Raw genomic sequence first — 19,378 nt, forward strand, 5'->3', positions numbered from 1 at the left:
AAAAAACAAAAATGCAAAAAATGCAAAATCGCTTGGGGGCGAAGGGGTTAGAGACAGGGAGAGGGACATCTATTTCAGCACTTACACAGTAACTTAGTGCATAAAAAATGTAAAATGTAAAAAAAAAACAACTAATACTCACCAGCGCTGCTCACTGTCCCCTGTATGGTCCTCAGCACCACTTACCACCGCTGCCGCGCACCTGGAAAATTTGTCCACCTTTACTTTTTATTGAAGCCTTCAGGATGTTTTGGGAGTAATATGGGGATAATTCTTCCCCCATTTTGTGACCATTCTGGTATTTTGGGAGTTATCTATGTTTTAGAAAAAGAAACCACATAAAATATATAAAGTTTTCCGTTGTTTTTGAATTACTAGCACTTAGTAGGACCTGGCCTCCCGTTGCATGCTCGTGCGTGATGATCTTTCCAAAGTACATGAGTTTGAAGAAGAACTGTAATTCTGCATATTATCATAGTCACACCTGTATTGGCAACACATTTCTCAGTCCTGCAGAATATACTGTATGAACAGCCCGACTTTCATTAAATGCTCATTTGCCTGGTCTTGTTTTTTTTCATCTATCATTAGAGTATTAGCTTTATTTTTTGACTGCCAAATCTGAGAACAAGAACAGCTGGGGAAATGGGAAAAATCAGTAAGTGCTGAATTGTGCTTTTAGTATTTTATTTATAGGTGTTTGCTAATACATAGCCTTTCCCAGCAAAATAAAAAAAAAAGCAAAAATGAGTTCAGCCGTCTGTTTCATCTCGTTCTGCTGCTGTTCCCCTGTTAGGTATGTTTCTTAGAAAGTAGGAAAATAAGCAGTATGACTGCCTAGAAACTCCCCTGAGGATTATCAATCAGCCTGCCTGCGAGGTCAGACATGACTTTAATGGCTGATATAACTTGCATCTCTTGGGCTCCAATATAAAATATATATGCGCGCTCTTCGGCAACCATTTGCCATATGTAATGCAATAGTCTTCTACGTGAATGAGGGGCAATCAAGCCCCAAAGTCATGTGGACACTTGTTCGACCCCTACCTCTACACTTCCGATGCTTACGACCATTGTTTTTCTCCAAGAAAAGCAGGATCGGACTTGGGTCCCTAGGGCTAAAAAACGGAAGCCAAAAATTGTGAGCCACCCTATAGCTACACAGAAATTCTACCTGTTAATTTTTTGGGCTCATTCACATGCAGACTACTGTACACAACAGAGCTGTATTGTGTTCTGCACTATGCGAGTTATTCCTTAGCCCCTTCACGACACGGACAATTTCCATTTTTGTGTTTTGTTTTTTTTCTCCCCATCTTCCCAAAGCCATAACTTTTTTATTTTTCTGTCCACATAGACATACAAGGGCTTGTTTTTTGCGGGATGAGTTGTACATTTGAATGTCAACATATTGGAAAATGGGAAAAAAATGTCCAAGTCGGTAGAGATTGTGAGAAAAACACAATTCTAACACTGTTTTTTGGAAATTGTCGTAACAGTGTACATTTTATGGTAAAAATTACCCTGCAATATGATTTTCCACAACAATTCGATTACAGTGATACCAAACATGTCTAGTTTTTTTTTTAATTATTTTAGATTGCCCCCCAAATTTTTTTGGGTTGTGTCGCCATTTTCTGAGACCTGTAAAGTTTTCATTTTTTGATCGATGGAGCTGTGTGATGGCTTATTTTTTGTGGGGCAAGATGACGTTTTTATTAATAGCATTTTAGGATAGATATGACAGTTTGATCGCTTGTTGCAGCATTTTTTGTGGTAATGCAATGTAATTTTGGCAGTTTTGATTTTTTTCTCGTTTATGGTGTTTACCGATCGAGTTAATTTTTTTAGATTTTTATATTTTGATAGATCAGACTTTTCTGAACTTGGTGATACCACATTTATGTATTTTTTTGTTATCTTTATTTTTAATGGGGGAAAGGGGGTGATTTGAAATTTTTTGATTGTTTTCATAACATTTTTTAACTTTTTACTGTCCTTGTTAGTCCCCGTAGGGCTCGTGCAGCTGTGATTGCTTGTGCTATATACAGCAATACCACAGTTTTGCATCATATAGTAAAAATCACAGTCTCCTTTGAAGCCCGATCACAAACAGGGTTTCAAAGGGTCTCCGTGATGACAAGCACTGGGGTCTCCTGCAGACTCCCGGCTGATATAGCAACTCACGGGAACAAGTCACAGGCATGCCGGTGGTCGCTTAGAATGATGCGCTCAAATTTCTTTGAGTGCTAAATATCGGTCAGAGTTTGACAGCGGCATTTAACAAGATAACAATCGCTCCAACCAGGTTGTAACACATAGCCATCACCTGGAGTGAGCTTACCCCACGAGCCCACTCCGCTTCCGACATGTATGGTTTGTGTCATGAAGTGGTCAAAGTGGTTCTCCACTCCATCTCCATCTCTACATTTCCCCTTTGTAAAATAATGACACCTATACTAACCTCCGGTGCTTGTGCAATTCCAGCGGTGTTGGCACTGGTTCTCCCCAGGATTGTGTGAGAGTGGTGTCTTCACTCTCCGCTCCTTGCGACAAATCACATACATCCAGAGGAAGTGAGAGATTCTACATAGAAAATAAAATACAAAATGATAACTGCATAAAAAAAAATAATTTAACACCTCTGGTACTCAAGTGCACAGCTAAGGGGTTAGTGGGACTGGTTCTCGACATCACCGGCAACCAACTGATTTTGCCAAGCGACAGGTAGATGGACATTTCCAAGACAGTGGCTGTTGCAGGTTGAATGTAGCCTGAAATGGCGGAAATAAACAGACAACTTGAGGGCACTGGAGTTGAATCCAGGGTCTGAATACACGCCACTATGTCCGAACCATCCACAGATCTCCCGACTTCAACACAACAGCCTCTATATATGCCTATGAAACTTTTTAGTTCAGATCAGGAGACCTGCAGCAGGCCTGGACAACGTAGTCCATACTCAGACCATGAATGTTGGACGTGTGAATCCGGCCTCTCCATTTTGAAAGTGCCAAGCAAGAGACCTCTTTTTTTATATCAATATGCCCTATTAGGGCCACAGGGCATATGGATAGGTTCTATCTTTTAAGACAACACCTTAAAGTCTCATTCCCTTCTTTTCCACCTCCTGTGATGTAAATACACATGTACTTTTGGCCAAGATTTCGCATTCACTATTTTTTCCTATTTCCGTCTCGGCGGCTCCCATTGTTTGTTTTGTCTGTCTCAATAAAGCTCGAAGTCCCATTACAAATGAGTTTACCCAGATCAAATTTAGTAAAATAAGGTTCTGGTTAATTTCTAATTAGGTCCTAAATGTCATCATTAACGATCTTCTGAATCCCTTGTCCCCAAAATAGTAGGTTTCATTTCATCCCTCATAATGATGTGTAACCGCTATCTGCAGAACTGCTGAAAATCCTTAAAAGTCAGCTAATCTTCCAAAGCATGAAAGTGCCGTCAGTGGCATACATTATTTAACAGAATTGTATAATATTTCATCTGCCTCATCTGGATAAAAGTTAATTACTTGGTGAAATGTGATGAATGCAGCAGTATTCAATTACCATCCATTTGGCCATGTAGATACTGTTACAGTGCTGCTCGAATGCCGAGATTAAGACATAAAACTAAGCTAATACTCTGTGTATTTTATTAGACTGCTTTATAGAACCCAGATTAGTTTTGTTTTTTCTAATTAGAAATTTAAAAAGCTTCATTAATGGAAGCATAAACCATATTCTAATGAAGATTTATGGCCCTCCATGTCCTATTCTCAATATTACCTCCTTTTTCCCCTCCGGAACTTCTCGTACAGTTGGCAATGAAGGTTTTTTAATATATATATTTTTCATTTTTCTTCTTTTTTGTTATGAAACTTTAAGTACTTTCCTGCATTTCTATTGTACGACGGACAACGAGACCCTAAAGCTACAGTACAGTCAACCACAACATGAAGAAAAAGCCTATAAAGAGAGGCGCGGACTGCGCTTATAAGGGACACTTACAGTTCCCCATGGAGGCGAGCGGCGAGATAAAAATAAAATGTGTCTTTTAATATAAGGTAATAAAAATAGATAGCTGGGCTGATCATACATAAGAGGAAGTGTCACGGTGTGAGACAATGGACACTTGTCGGAGATTTCACAGCTTTGGAAAGTAAAATTGTGAATGAAAAAAAAAAAGAAAAATGTAAAATTATCAGTGTTAGAATAGTGTTACATCTAATAATAATAATGGGCTAACTGTTTTCTAGGAGGCTTCTGATTTATGTTTAATCTGGCTTTTATTGAAAAGAACTTCAAAATAAACAAGTAACAAAGGATTCAACAACATAAAAAGTATTGAGTACAAAAAGAAATCTCATTTACAACTGTATATCAGGACCTGTAACCAACACGTCCCGAAATAGTATAATTTTCGGGTAAAAAGTCATTTTCAATCAAGTCCAAGAAAATCTGAAAAGAAAAAAAAAAATCCATGGCGGATGTAAGTGTCCCCTGTCCAGGGAGACTGTATGACCTTTGGCGATACATACGAGGTATCCGCTGAAAGAGAGCGACCCAAACAAGAGGAGCTCGGTCATCCAAGTAATAATGGTATAAACACGAACGGAAAGAATGAGACTAAGAAGAGGAATATGGGGGAGGAGAGAGGATGAAAAAAAAGGGGGGAAGGGGAGGAACCATGGAGTCTGATATAGAAGGGGGCAACTTGCACCCCTATAATGACGTCCGTCTAACCCGTATTGTTCAATCTATCTTCCTTATGGCTTAGAAAAGAGGGATTGAGAATCCCGAGAGTCCATATACAAAATCCAAGGACTCCAAACCTGCAGATATTTCTCCATTGAACCATTAACCTCAGCGGACAATTCCTCCATACTTTGAAGGCTGGTCATCTCCTTGACCCATTCAGACACATTAGGAGATTGGGAGGATTTCCAATGTCTTGGGATCACAGTACGCGCAGCAGTTAAGCAGAATCTTAGGAGCCCCTTTTTCTGGGAGCGAAACGAGCCCGGGGAGGATAGATAATAAAGCCACCTGGGGGGAGTTGGTCACCAAATGACCGCTAATGGCTTGAGAAGCGGAAAAGACAGAATCCCAAAATGGCTTAATATGCTTACATCCCCACCAAAGGTGTAGCATGGTACCTCTCTCTACTCCACAACGCCAGCACCTATCGGAGACGGAGGGAAAAGTGGTGTGTAAGACATCAGGACAGCGATACCACCTGGTGAGAATCACTACTATTGGTAGTGTGCATCATCCTCTATGTTGAATGGTGGAGAGTTGCAATACCAGTCACGGCCTGTGGGAAGGAGTGGCACTGTTTCTTAAAGAACGCAGTCATATTTTACTAATCCTGTACAATTACTTTTATTTGCCTGTGTAATCACCCACTCAAGTTGAGCTGTGAACGGCAGCACCCCTACTGCTTGGTAAGGATCGGGGAAAACTCTGATCGTGGCTCTTTAATCCCTAAAGAACCACGATCAGTTCCACAAACAAGGGGTATTAATCTTGTAGAATTAATTTCAAGTGCCTGTGTAATCACCCAGTTGAGTTCAGCTGTGATTGGCAGCAGCCCTACTGCTGGGAAAGGATCAGAGAAAACTCTGATCATGGCTGTTTAATCCCTAAAGAACCACGATCAGTTCCAGAAAAAAACGATATTAAACTTGTAGAATTAATTTCAAGTGCCTGTGTAATCAATCACCCTTTCGAGTTCAGCTGTGATTGTCAGCTGCCCTTCTGCACTGCAAGAATCGGACAAAACTCTGATCGCGACTTTTTAATCCTTAAAGAACCATGATCAGCACCAGGGACAACCAGTACTAATCTTGTACAATTCATTTTATGTGCCTTGCCTGGGTTTGGATAGTCATCAGTTTTTAGGTCATTTCTGATTATCAGCTGGCCTCCTGCATTACTGGAAAGGATCAGAGATAACTCAGATCGCGGCTGTTCCACCCCTTGAGAATTATGATCCATACCAGGCTCATTCGGTGGACAGGTGTGGCAGTTTTTCAGGAATAAGGCAGCCATGTATTACTCTCATGTGCCTGGGTCTGTGTAATCACCAATTGGATTTCAGCTGTGATTGGCCGTTACCATCCTGTACAATCCCTTAATCCCTTAATCCCTTAACGACCAGAGGTATTTCAGTTTTTGAATTTCTGTTTTTTGCTCCCCTTCTTCCCAGAGCCATAACTTTTTTTATTTTGGGGTATTTATGGCCATGTGAGGGCTTATTTTTTGCAGTAAGAGTTGTACTTTTGAATGACACCATTGGTTTCAACATATCGTGTACTGGAAAACGGAAATTACTTCCAAGTGTGGTGAAATTGCAAAAAAGTGCAATTCCACAGTTGTTTTTTGTTTTTTACTATGTTCATTAAATGCTAAAACGGACCTGCCATTATGCTTCTCCAGGTCATCACGAATTCATAGACACCAAATATATATAGGTTATTTTTATTAAAGTGGTTAAAAAAAATCCAAAGTTTGTTAAAACATAAAAAAGGAGCCATTTTCTGAGACCTGTAGCATCTCCATTTTTTGTGATCTGGTGCTGGGTGAGGGCTTATTTTTTGTGGGCCAAGCTGACGTTTTCATTGGTACTATTTTGGTGCAGATACGATCTTTTGATCTTCCATTATTGCATTTTATTGCAATGTATTGGCAACAAAAAAACATAACTCTGGTGTTTTGAATTTTGTTCTCGTTACACCATTTAGCGATCGGGTTAATTATTTTTTTAGATTGATAGATCGGGCGATTCTGAACGCGGCGATACCAAATGTGTGTATATTTTATTTTTTTATTGTTTTATTTTGAATGGGGCGAAATGTGGGTGATTTGAACTTTTATAGTTTTTTATTTTTTTTATATTTTTTAAAACTTTTTTTTTACTTTTTGCATGCTTCAATAGTCTCCATGGGAGGCTAGAAGCTGCAGTACTTTGATCGCCTCTGCTACACACAGGCGATGATCAGATTGTCTGTGTGTAGCAGAAATGCTCACTTGCTATAAGCACCGACCACGGGGCGGCACTCATAGCAATCCGACAATGACAGCCATAGAGGTCTCCTGCAGACCTCTATGGTTGTCATGCCGATCCATCGGTGACCCGCGATCATGTGACGGGGTCACTAATGGGTGGGATTAGGGACGCGCTTTCGGTAAGTGCGAGTTAAATGCCACTGTCAGATTGACAACGGCAGTTAACTGGTTAACAGCCATGGGTGGATCGTGATTCCATCTGCGGTTGTTGCAGGCACATGTCAGCTGTATAGATCAGCTGTCATATGCCTCAGAAAGGTTCGGGCTCAGCACCGGAGCTGCACCGAACAAGGTGAGTCTGATGCAGGTGTACTATTACGTCCAACGTCGGAAAGGGGTTAAGGACCACAATCAATTCTTTACACAACCTGTGGGAAGATGTGGCGCTGTGTCAGAAAAAGGAAGCTATATGTTACTAATCCTTTTATCCAATGGTGTCCATATAAAGCAAGCTATGGCACTTCATATAACATACAAACAAATGCAGGGGTGAGGGGAGACGCCTAATCCATACAGACCTTACATTCCAGTGGTTTATTGTGCCCAGGTAAAGCGCATCATAATTAATTACTATCTACTATATGGAATCTGATGATCCACCTACTGCTGTCACTGCTATTAGGGGCAGCAGGGGTAGGCTGATGGGAGTAATAGTCCCAGCTGCCGCCTGCTGTCTCTTTGGTATAAAATTCTGTGACACACCCATGGTGTCAATATGATTACTGCACTTCTAAATGAATTAATTGAGAGGTGTAATTAGTAAAATGGGGTCACTTATGGGGGGGTTATGTTCTTGCACCTCATGGCCTCTCCCAGTGGGTCATGGCACCTGCAAAACCATAGCAGTAAAATCTGGCGTTCCTTGCCTTCTGAGCTTTGCACTGTGTCTGAAAAATATTTCCCGATTACATGTGGGGTATTGGGGCACTCAAGAAAAAATGGTCCTCAGTTTGTTGTAAAAAAATTCCTATTAGACCTTAGAAAAATTAAAAACTTGGGGCTAAAACAAAATTTTAGTGGTAAAAATGTAATTTATTCTTTCTTCACTGCTTAGCGGTATAAAATTTTGTGAGGCATATATGGTGTCAATATGATCACTGCAGCCCTAGATGAATTCATTGGGGAGTGTAGTTTGTAAAATGAGTTCACATTTAGGGGGTTTCTGTTGTTCTGACACCTCAGGGGCTCTGCCAATGTAAAATGGCACCCTCAAACCATTCAAGCAAAATCTGAACTCCGATATGGCACCTCTTCCCTTTTGAGCTTTGCACTGTGCCCTTAAAAGTAATATTCCCCTACATATGGGGTATTGGAGTACTCAAGAGAAATTGCACAACAAATTGTATGGTGCAATTTATCTTGTTATCCTTATGAAAATGCAAAATTTGGAGCTAAAATAACATTTTTGTGAGGAAAATATGATTTTATTATTTTCACTGCTCAACGTTATAAATTTCTGTGAAGCACCTGGGGGTTCAAAGTGCTCACCACACATCTAGATAAGTTCCTTGAGGGGTTTTCAAAATGGTGTCACTTGTGGGGGGATTTCCACTGTTTAGGCACATCAGGGGCTCTCCAAACGCGACATGGCATCCAATCTCAATTCCAACCAATTTTGCTTTGGGGTAGTCAAACGGCGCTCCTTTCCTTCCGAGCTCTGCCATGCGCCCACATATGGGGTATCAGCGTACTCAGGACAAATTGCACAACAACTTTTGGGGTCCAATTTTTCCTGTTACCCTTGGAAAAATAAAAAAAATTGATCTGAAATGAAAAGTTTTTGTGAAAAATAGTTAAAAGTTCTTTTTTTAAACATTCCAAAAATTCCTGTGAAACGCCTGAAGAGTTAATAAACTTCTTGAATGTGGTTTTGAGCACCTTGAGGGGTGCAGTTTTTGGAATGGTGTCACTTTTGGGTATTTTCTATCATATAGACCCCTCAAAGTGACTTCAAATGTGATGTGATCCCTAAAAAAAAATGGTGTTGTAAAAATGAGAAATCGCTGGTCAACTTTTAACCCATATAACTTCCTAACAAAAAAAAATGTTGGTTCCATAATTGTGCTGATGTAAAGTAGACATGTGGGAAATGTTACTTATTAAGTATTTTGTGTGACATATCTCTGTGATTTAAGGGCATGAATATTCAAAGTAGGAAAATTGTGAAATTTTCAAAATTTTCACCAAATTTCCGTTTTTTTCACAAATAAATGCATGTCATATCAATGAAATTTTACCACTATCATGAAGTGCAATATGTCACGAGAAAACTTTCTCAGAATCACCGGGGTCCATTGAAGTCTTCCAGAGTTATAACCTCATAAAGGGACAGTGGTCAGAATTGTAAAAATTGGCCCGATCATTAACGTGCAAACCACCCTCGGGGGTAAAGGGGTTAAACAAAATATGAAAAAATATTGTTTTTCAGATAAAATAGCTTTCATTTTGTGAGGCCCAAGATACATAAAACATGTACTTTTTTGTTATCTTCACATTTATCTTGAACCATAAAATGAACATATGACTTCAGCTAAGGTCAGTGATCAGCAAAATAAAAATTTGAAAATCACTGGCGATGTCCAGCAGCCTGTGACAACATGCCATTTTGACGTGTCATTTTGTGACTGTATTGTCCCATGTCAACAAAAAAAAAGAAAGGCTCCTATGCCAAAGCTTCCAAAATACTATCACCTGCCCTTATTAATTACTCAGGGATCAGATTTGGATAGCCTGTCTTGCCTTGTTCTTTTGTGTATAAGAATTGTACAATAATGTCCCCTAGATCCACTCTGCAGTATATTTACTGGTTTATTGTCCCACTGCCAATAGCAGACATTTATAACATGTGCAGCCAATGATTTTTATGGTCCTGCAGGAGTCCTAATATTTCTTCTGTATATGTTTCTTTATGTTTATAGTCCCCAGTTCCCGGTGATAAAGTTCTGTGCAATGTAAATTTTTTTTGTTCTTGCTGGCAGCAACTTTATACTACTACCCTCAATAAATTGCAATTTTTTTTATTATTTTATTATTGTTACTTACATAACACAAACATGTTCAGTAGAGATGTGCAAAAACTGCCATCATACAGTCACAACTATGTTGCCGAAATACGCAGGGCCATGGGGTCCTTCCCAGTCCCTAACGCTAGGGCGACCTAGGTATTGCTGCTCTCCGGATTACTTCTGATGGTGAAGACGCTGGGGCTACGTACCTTGCTGAACTGTGGAATCAGCACTATATCTGTCCCCCTCCCCCACCCAGGGAAGTGGGGAGTAGAAGTGTATGTAAATACACAAACCAGAATAAGAAGGGAGTATGTACAGGGATAAAAATGCCAAATATACTATTATGCACTCACATACAACAGAGAGGAACACTGGGTACAAAAAAAGGAGAAACCAAATAGGGGAGGATAAGGGATTGCACAGATCAGAAACTCCTAGCAACTGTCCAACATTCCAAATGCCTCTACCAACAACCAACTTTTTCACTCCACACCAGGCAGTACTAGACTAAGGGCTCATACTCACTTGTGTGAAACTCGGATGAGTCTCGCATGTTAATACCCAGCACTGCTGCCAACACTCAGATCGGAGCGTGCGGCCGCATAGGAATACATGCAGCCGCACGCTCCGCTCCTCTGTGCCAGGTGCAATGCCGGGTATTGACGTGCAAGACTCATCCGAGTTTCACACAAGTGAGTATGAGCCCTTACACTGGCAATCCAGATTGCAGAGGCAAGTATTTATAGGAGAGAGGAGTGGCCAATACTGAACAGCTGAGATCATCCAAGCAGGAAGGATTCAGAGGCTCTAAGCTGAACAGTTTAACCCCTGCACTGTTAACAGAAACCTGCACTGTTAAATGTGAAGGAGAAGTGTTTCTAATCAATGCAGGAGTATGTAAAACCAGAAACTGTAATCTTCTGGCTCTTCTCTGACATGGTAAACCCATGACACATACTTATCAATCCATGTCCCTATTGAGAACAATTTAATAAAAGGTCACATAACTAGCAATGATCTGATTGATTTGACACAATTTGAATTTGTGTCGAATTTTTTGGAGTTTGCTGAACTCACCGAATTAGAACAATTTGCAATTCACGTTGTGTAAATTGCCTAAAATGGCCATGTTATACATTGCAGAAGATTGCTTCAGCCAGAGAAGGCTCACATGATGTAGGAATCACATGTGTAAATTTCCCCATAACGCCTTGCAGCTATCTTATCACATTATAGTGTAGCCAATTAGGAGGTACTATCATAGCCTACATAAAAGCAGAGGCAGGGAATGCAGCTGCTATATTGTGATAAATTTGGACACTGAAAGGATGTCACAGCTCCAAGCTTAGCCACTGGACAGAGAGTATGAGATAGAACAGCAGTCAAGATCTGTTACTATCCATTTACCCATATTCATATATATGGAGGTCACTTTGGCATTACTAAGTCTCTGTTTGTGTTGAAGAACTTGATACAGTCCCAGGAAACTTCCGAGTGTTACATACTTCTGTTCAGTGCCATTGCAGACTTTTCTGTACTTTTGATTTGCAGCTAATCAATTTGCTGTGAATTGAACTTTATTCAGAAATTTTGCAAAGATGGTAGATTCTCTTATCTCTATAATTAACCAATGAGTATGTTTTGGGAGTGAGATATTAAAACAGATCACCAGGAGAAAACCCATACAAATACCAGCCAATCTCAAGCAGATATTGTCCTTGAATGATCCCAGGATGGACCCCAGCGCTGCCAGACAAGAGTGCTAACCACTGAGATATTCTGAGAACTTGATGGACACAAGTTCACCCTGTCTCCACCAGTTCTACATTCTCTATTGCTATATTATTTATAGTGATGAGCGAGTATACTCGTTGCTCGGGTTTTCCTGAGCACGCTCGGGTGACCTCCGAGTATTTATGACTGCTCGGAGATTTAGTTTTCATCACCTCAGCTGAATGATTTACAGCTACTAGCCAGGCTGAGTACATGTGGGGGTTGCCTGGTTGCTAGGGAATCACCACATGTAATCAAGCTGTATCAGCCAATACTGGAAGCCTGTGCTAGCATTTTGTCTGCGGTGTTGCTATCAGTGTGTCAAGAATGGGAGAAGAGGGTTGCATTGACAATCCAACACAATGGGCAGCACTTTGAACACATTTTATAAGTGGTCATAAACTTGTAAATAACTCATGAAAGTATAAAGTTACGTTAAAACCAAGCACACCATTGTTTTTCTTGTGAAATTCTCAATAAGTTTGCTGTGTCACATGACCCTCTTCCCATTGGAAAAAATAAAGTTCGATCCAAAATGGCCAACTTCAAAACGGCCGCCATGGTCACCACCACCCTTCTTGAAAAGTTTTCCCCCTCCCATATACTAATGTGCCATAAACGGGAAGCTGATATCACCAACCATTCCCTTTTTATTTAGGTGTATCCATATAAATGGCCCACCCTGTATTTATACATATAAATGAGCTCTCCTCTAAGACACCTTTTTTCTAAGCTAAACAAACCCAATTTTTCTAATCCATCATCATATGAGAGATCTTCCATCCCTTGTAATAGTCTAGGTGCCTGCCTTTGAACTGGGTCTATCTTCTGAATATCATTTGTAAAATGTGGAAGTCAAAACGGGATCTCTTATTCTAGATGTGGCCTCACAAGTGTTTTATATAAAGGTAATAATATGCTGGGATAGCGGGATTTTATCTCTCTTTTTATACACCCTAAAATCTTGTTTGCTTTTGCTGCTGCTTGACATTGAGTACTGCTGCTCAGCTTACTTGTAACCAGAATACCCAAGTCCTCCTGTTCTGTAGTTCCTTGTATATTTCCACTTAATGTATATGTAGTAATATGATTAGTCTGGCTGCCGTGCTTTACTCTACAATTATCAGCATTAAGCCGGAGTCACGCACAACGTATAAAAAATCGGTCCGTTTTACACCGACGAGAATGCGAGGATGCGATTTCCTCGCATCAAACTATCCGTGTGACATCTGTGTGACATCCGTATGGTGAGATTTTCTCGCAGGCTTGCAAAATGGACATATAACGTTTTTTTAACCTGAAAGTAATTTAAATCATCATCAAGAACACTATTTAATGGCCCTAAAACAGGTGGCAGCCACCAATCTATGCAGTACAGTCCCTGCTTGTGTTGTTGGATTTCTTCTTTCTGAGCAACATGTCAGATCTACTTACTTTTAACACCATAGAGCGTGTGCTTTACAACGGGGTACTTTCCCAACGTTTTGGGCAGCCATACCCAGTTATTGTGGATATGAGAAGGAGGAGACAGATGTGGGTACATCCACTTTTGAAGCAATGGATCAATAAAGGCCATTTCAACCATCTGTATTTTGCTCTGAGGACAAATCCGGACAAGTTCTTCAACTATTGTCAGATGAGGATTCCAACGTTTGACATTTTGTTGGAGATTTTGCACCCAGGGATCACCAAGAAGGACCCCAGGATGCGCAAATCTATTTCTGCAGAGGAGCGCCTTATCCTTACGTTACGGTATGTATTCATCCTCTTTTTGGAAATAATGTTTTTTTTTCATGGCCTTATCCCTTTTTTTTGGAAAATAACCTTAAATTGTTATGTTGCTTCAACATCATTTGTGCTTTTATAATATGTTAGTGGTTAGAACATCAAAGCCATCACATGTACTTAATATTTTCTTAAACATGGCTTCTTAGTTATCTTATCTTAGTTTTTGCCCGGATTACATTGTTATGTGTTCCATTTTGTAATTTTTTTTATTATTATGTTTACTTTTAGATTCCTTTCCCCTGGCCTTTCATATGCGGCACTGCATTTAGAGTTTTTACTTTGCAAATCTACAATCTCAGGCATTGTGCGGGATACATGCTCGGAAATCTGGACAAGACTACATCAAGAGGTGATGCCTGAGCCTAAAATGGCAGACTGGTTACATATTGCCCAAGGATTTCAGGACACGTGCCAGTTTCCGCACTGTATTGGAGCTCTGGACGGAAAGCACATCCGTGTGCGTAAGCCGCTGAACTCAGGGTCCCAATTCTATAATTATAAACAGTTTTTCTCTGTAGTTCTGTTGGCCCTGGTCGACAGCCACTACAGGTTTATAATTGTAGATATTGGGTCCTATGGGGGAACTGGAGACTCGAGAGTCTTCAGTTCTTCCATTATGAGTCAGCGGCTGCGCAATAATGATTTGGATCTCCCACCCCCAAGTCACATACCAGGGGCTAATTTGGATGCGGTGCCTTACATGATGGTAGCAGATGAGGCGTTTCAATTATCAAGGAACGTCATGAGGCCCTATCCACGGAGAGGCCTGGACTACCGGCGGCAAATTTTTAATTTGCGTCTTTCCCGCACCTGCCGTCTGGTAGAATGTTCCTTCAGCATTCTCACTGCAAAATGGCGGGTACTTCAGTCCGCAATTCAACTGAGTGAAGGCAATGTCAATGGCGTGATAAAAGAATGTGTTGTGTTATGGACCTGGTGGTTAGGAGCACCTGGAATGACCTGATGGTTAAACCAAAAGACAGGACAAGCTCTGGGAAGTGGGATCTCTGCTGACCGCAAACCCTGATCCTATTACACATACTAGAAATAGCCGTGGAGCGTACCTAACTCTCCCTAGACGCCTCTTCACAGCCTAAGAGCTAACTACCCCTAAAGATAGGAAAATAAAGCCTTACCTTGCCTCAGAGAAATTCCCCAAAGGAAAAAGCAGCCCCCCACAAATATTGACTGTGAGTTAAGAGGAAAGTCACAAACACAGAAATGAAACAGGTTTTAGCAAAGGAGGCTAGTCTTCACTAAATAGCAGAGGATAGAAATGGGATCTATGTGGTCAGCACAAAAACTACAAAAAACCACGCAGAGTGTGCAAAAAGACCCCCGCACCGACTCACGGTGTGGAGGTGCCACTCTGCACCCCAGAGCTTCCAGCTAGCAAGGCAATATCATGATAGCAAGCTGGACTAGAACTTAGCAAGTACTAAGAAATATATTCAGTACACAATAAACAACAAATGAACTAGCAGGGACTTAGCTTCTGCTGGAGTAGACAGGTCATCAGAAAGATCCTAGAGAGATCTGAACCAGTACTAAGACATTGACAGCTGGCATGGAGTAACGATCTGAGTGGAGTTAAATAGAGAAGCCAGTCTGGCCATAAATGAGGACAGCTGAGGAAGCAAACTCAAGAACCAGCAGTTCCACTCACAGCCACCAGAGGGAGTTCATGGACAGAACTCGCCAAAGTACCATTCATGACCACAGGAGGGAGTTTGAGAACGGAATTCACAACAGTACCCCCCCCTTGAGGAGGGGTCACCGAACCCTCACCAGAGCCCCCAGGCCGATCAGGGCGAGCCAAATGAAAGGCAAGAACCAAATCGGCAGCATGGACATCGGAGGCAACAACCCAGGAATTTTCCTCCTGACCATAGCCCTTCCATTTAACCAGGTACTGCAGTTTCCGTCTCGAAATACGAGAATCTAAAATCTTCTCCACTACATACTCCAACTCCCCCTCGACCAACACCGGAGCAGGAGGGTCAACGGAGGGAACCATAGGCGCCACATATCTCCGCAACAACGACCTATGGAACACATTATGGATGGCAAAAGAAGCCGGAAGGGCCAAACGAAAAGACACAGGATTGAGAATTTTCGAAATCTTATAAGGACCAATGAAACGAGGCTTAAACTTAGGAGAAGAAACCTTCATAGGAACATAATGAGACGACAACCAAACCAAATCCCCAACACGAAGTCGGGGACCAACACAGCGACGGTGGTTAGCGAAACGTTGAGCCTTCTCCTGGGACAATGTCAAATTGTCCACTACGTGAGTCCAAATTTGCTGCAACCTGTCCACCACAGAATCTACACCAGGACAGTCCGAAGGCTCAACTGCCCTGAAGAAAAACGAGGATGAAAACCAGAATTACAAAAAAAAGGCGAAACCAAAGTAGCCGAACTGGCCCGATTATTAAGGGCGAACTCAGCCAATGGCAAGAAGGTCACCCAATCATCCTGATCAGCAGAAACAAAGCATCTCAGATAGGTCTCCAAAGTCTGATTGGTTCGTTCGGGTTGGCCATTTGTCTGAGGATGGAAAGCCGAAGAAAAAGACAAATCAATGCCCATCTTAGCACAAAAGGACCGCCAAAACCTTGAAACAAACTGGGAACCTCTGTCCGACACGATGTTCTCCGGAATGCCATGCAAACGAACCACATGCTGGAAAAATAATGGAACCAAATCGGAGGAGGAAGGTAATTTAGGTAAGGGTACCAAATGGACCATCTTAGAGAAGCGATCACAAACCACCCAGATGACCGACATCCTTTGAGAGACAGGGAGATCTGAAATAAAATCCATGGAAACATGCGTCCAGGGCCTTTTCGGGACCGGCAAGGGCAAAAGTAACCCACTGGCACGAGAACAGCAGGGCTTGGCCTGAGCACAAGTCCCACAGGACTGCACAAAAGAACGCACATCCCGTGACAAGGAAGGCCACCAAAAGGACCTAGCCACCAAATCTCTGGTACCAAAAATCCCAGGATGACCAGCCAACCCCGAACAATTAACCTCAGAGATAACTCTACTAGTCCATCTATCAGGGACAAACAGTTTCTCCGCTGGACAACGATCAGGTCTATCAGCCTGAAACTCCTGCAGCACCCGGCGCAAATCAGGGGAGATGGCAGACAGAATTACCCCCTCTTTAAGAATACCAGCCGGCTCAGGAACTCCCGGAGAATCAGGCACAAAACTCCTTGAAAGGGCATCAGCCTTCACATTCTTAGAACCCGGAAGGTACGAAACCACAAAATCGAAACGGGAGAAAAACAGCGACCATCGAGCCTGTCTAGGATTCAACCGCTTGGCAGACTCGAGATAAGTCAAATTTTTGTGATCCGCTAAGACCACCACGCGATGCTTGGCTCCCTCAAGCCAATGTCGCCACTCTTCGAATGCCCACTTCATAGCCAACAACTCCCGATTGCCGACATCATAATTACGCTCAGCCGGCGAAAACTTTCTAGAAAAGAAAGCACATGGCTTCATCACAGAGCTATCAGAACTTCTTTGGGACAAAACAGCCCCTGCTCCAATCTCAGAAGCATCAACCTCGACCTGAAAAGGGAGCGAAACATCTGGCTGACACAACACAGGGGCCGAAGAGAAACGACATTTCAACTCCTGAAAAGCCTCAACGGCCGCAGAGGACCAATTCACCACATCAGCACCTTTCTTGGTCAAATCAGTCAACGGTTTAACAACACTAGAAAAATTAGCGATGAAGCGACGGTAAAAATTAGCAAAGCCCAGGAACTTCTGAAGGCTCTTCACAGATGTAGGCTGAGTCCAATCATAAATGGCCTGAACTTTAACAGGATCCATCTCGATAGTAGAAGGGGAAAAAATGAAGCCCAAAAAGGAAACCTTCTGAACTCCGAAGAGACATTTAGACCCCTTCACAAACAAAGAATTAGCACGAAGGACCTGGAACACCATTCTGACCTGCTTCACATGAGACTCCCAATCATCCGAAAAGACCAAAATATCATCCAAATATACAATCATAAATCTATCCAGATACTTTCGGAAGATGTCATGCATAAAGAACTGAAACACAGACGGAGCATTAGAAAGCCCGAATGGCATCACCAGGTACTCAAAATGGCCCTCGGGCGTATTAAATGCTGTTTTCCATTCGTCGCCCTGTTTAATACGCACAAGATTATACGCCCCTCGAAGATCTATCTTGGTGAACCAACTAGCCCCCTTAATCCGAGCAAACAAATCAGACAGCAGAGGCAAAGGGTACTGAAATTTGACCGTGATTTTATTGAGAAGGCGGTAATCTATACAAGGTCTCAGAGAACCATCCTTCTTGGCCACAAAAAAGAACCCTGCTCCCAATGGTGACGACGACGGGCGAATATGCCCTTTCTCCAAGGACTCCTTTATATAACTCCGCATAGCGGCATGTTCTGGCACAGATAAATTGAAAAGTCGGCCCTTAGGAAATTTACTACAAGGAATCAAATTAATAGCACAATCACAATCCCAATGAGCAGGTAGGGCACTGGATTTGAGCTCATCAAATACATCCCGGTAATCCGACAAAAACTCAGGCACTTCAGAAGGAGTGGAAGAAGAAATTGACAGTAACGGAACATCACCATGTACCCCTTGACAACCCCAACTGGACACAGACATTGATTTCCAATCCAACACTGGATTATGGACCTGTAGCCATGGCAATCCAACACTGGATTATGGACCTGTAGCCATGGCAAACCCAACACGACCACATCATGCAAATTATGCAACACCAAAAAGCGAATATCTTCCTGATGTACAGGAGCCATGCACATGGTCAACTGAGTCCAGTACTGAGGTTTATTCTTGGCCAAAGGCGTAGCATCAATTCCCCTTAATGGAATAGGATACTGTAAGGGCTCCAAGAAAAAACCACAGCGCCTGGCAAACTCCAAGTCCATCAAATTCAGGGCAGCGCCTGAATCCACAAATGCCATAACAGAGTAGGATGACAATGAGCAAATCAGAGTAACGGAGAAAAGAAATTTAGGCTGTACAGTACCAATGGTGACAGACCTAGCGAACCGCTTAGTGCGCTTAGGACAATCAGAGATAGCATGAGTAGAGTCACCACAGTAAAAACACAGCCCATTCTGACGTCTGTGTTCTTGCCGTTCAGCTCTGGTCAAAGTCCTATCACATTGCATAGGTTCAGGCCTCTGCTCAGAGGATACCGCCAAATGGTGCACAACTTTGCGCTCACGCAAGCGCCGATCGATCTGAATAGCCAAGGACATTGATTCATTCAGACCAGCAGGCGTGGGGAACCCCACCATAACATCCTTAAGGGCTTCAGAAAGACCCTTTCTGAAAATTGCTGCCAGGGCACACTCATTCCACTGAGTAAGCACAGACCACTTTCGAAACTTCTGGCAATATACCTCCGCTTCATCCTGACCCTGACACAAAGCCAGCAAGATTTTCTCTGCCTGATCCACAGAATTAGGCTCGTCATAAAGCAATCCAAGCGCCAGAAAAAACGCATCTACATTAAGCAATGCAGGATCTCCTGGCGCAAGGGAGAATGCCCAGTCTTGAGGGTCGCCACGTAACAAAGAAATAATGATTTTTACTTGCTGAATGGGGTTACCAGAGGAGCGGGGTTTCAAAGCAAGAAACAGTCTGCAATTATTTTTCAAATTCAGAAACTTAGATCTATCCCCAGAAAACAAATCAGGA

This window comes from Ranitomeya variabilis, chromosome 3, assembly GCF_051348905.1.
Source record: "Ranitomeya variabilis isolate aRanVar5 chromosome 3, aRanVar5.hap1, whole genome shotgun sequence".
Classification (NCBI taxonomy): domain Eukaryota; kingdom Metazoa; phylum Chordata; class Amphibia; order Anura; family Dendrobatidae; genus Ranitomeya; species Ranitomeya variabilis.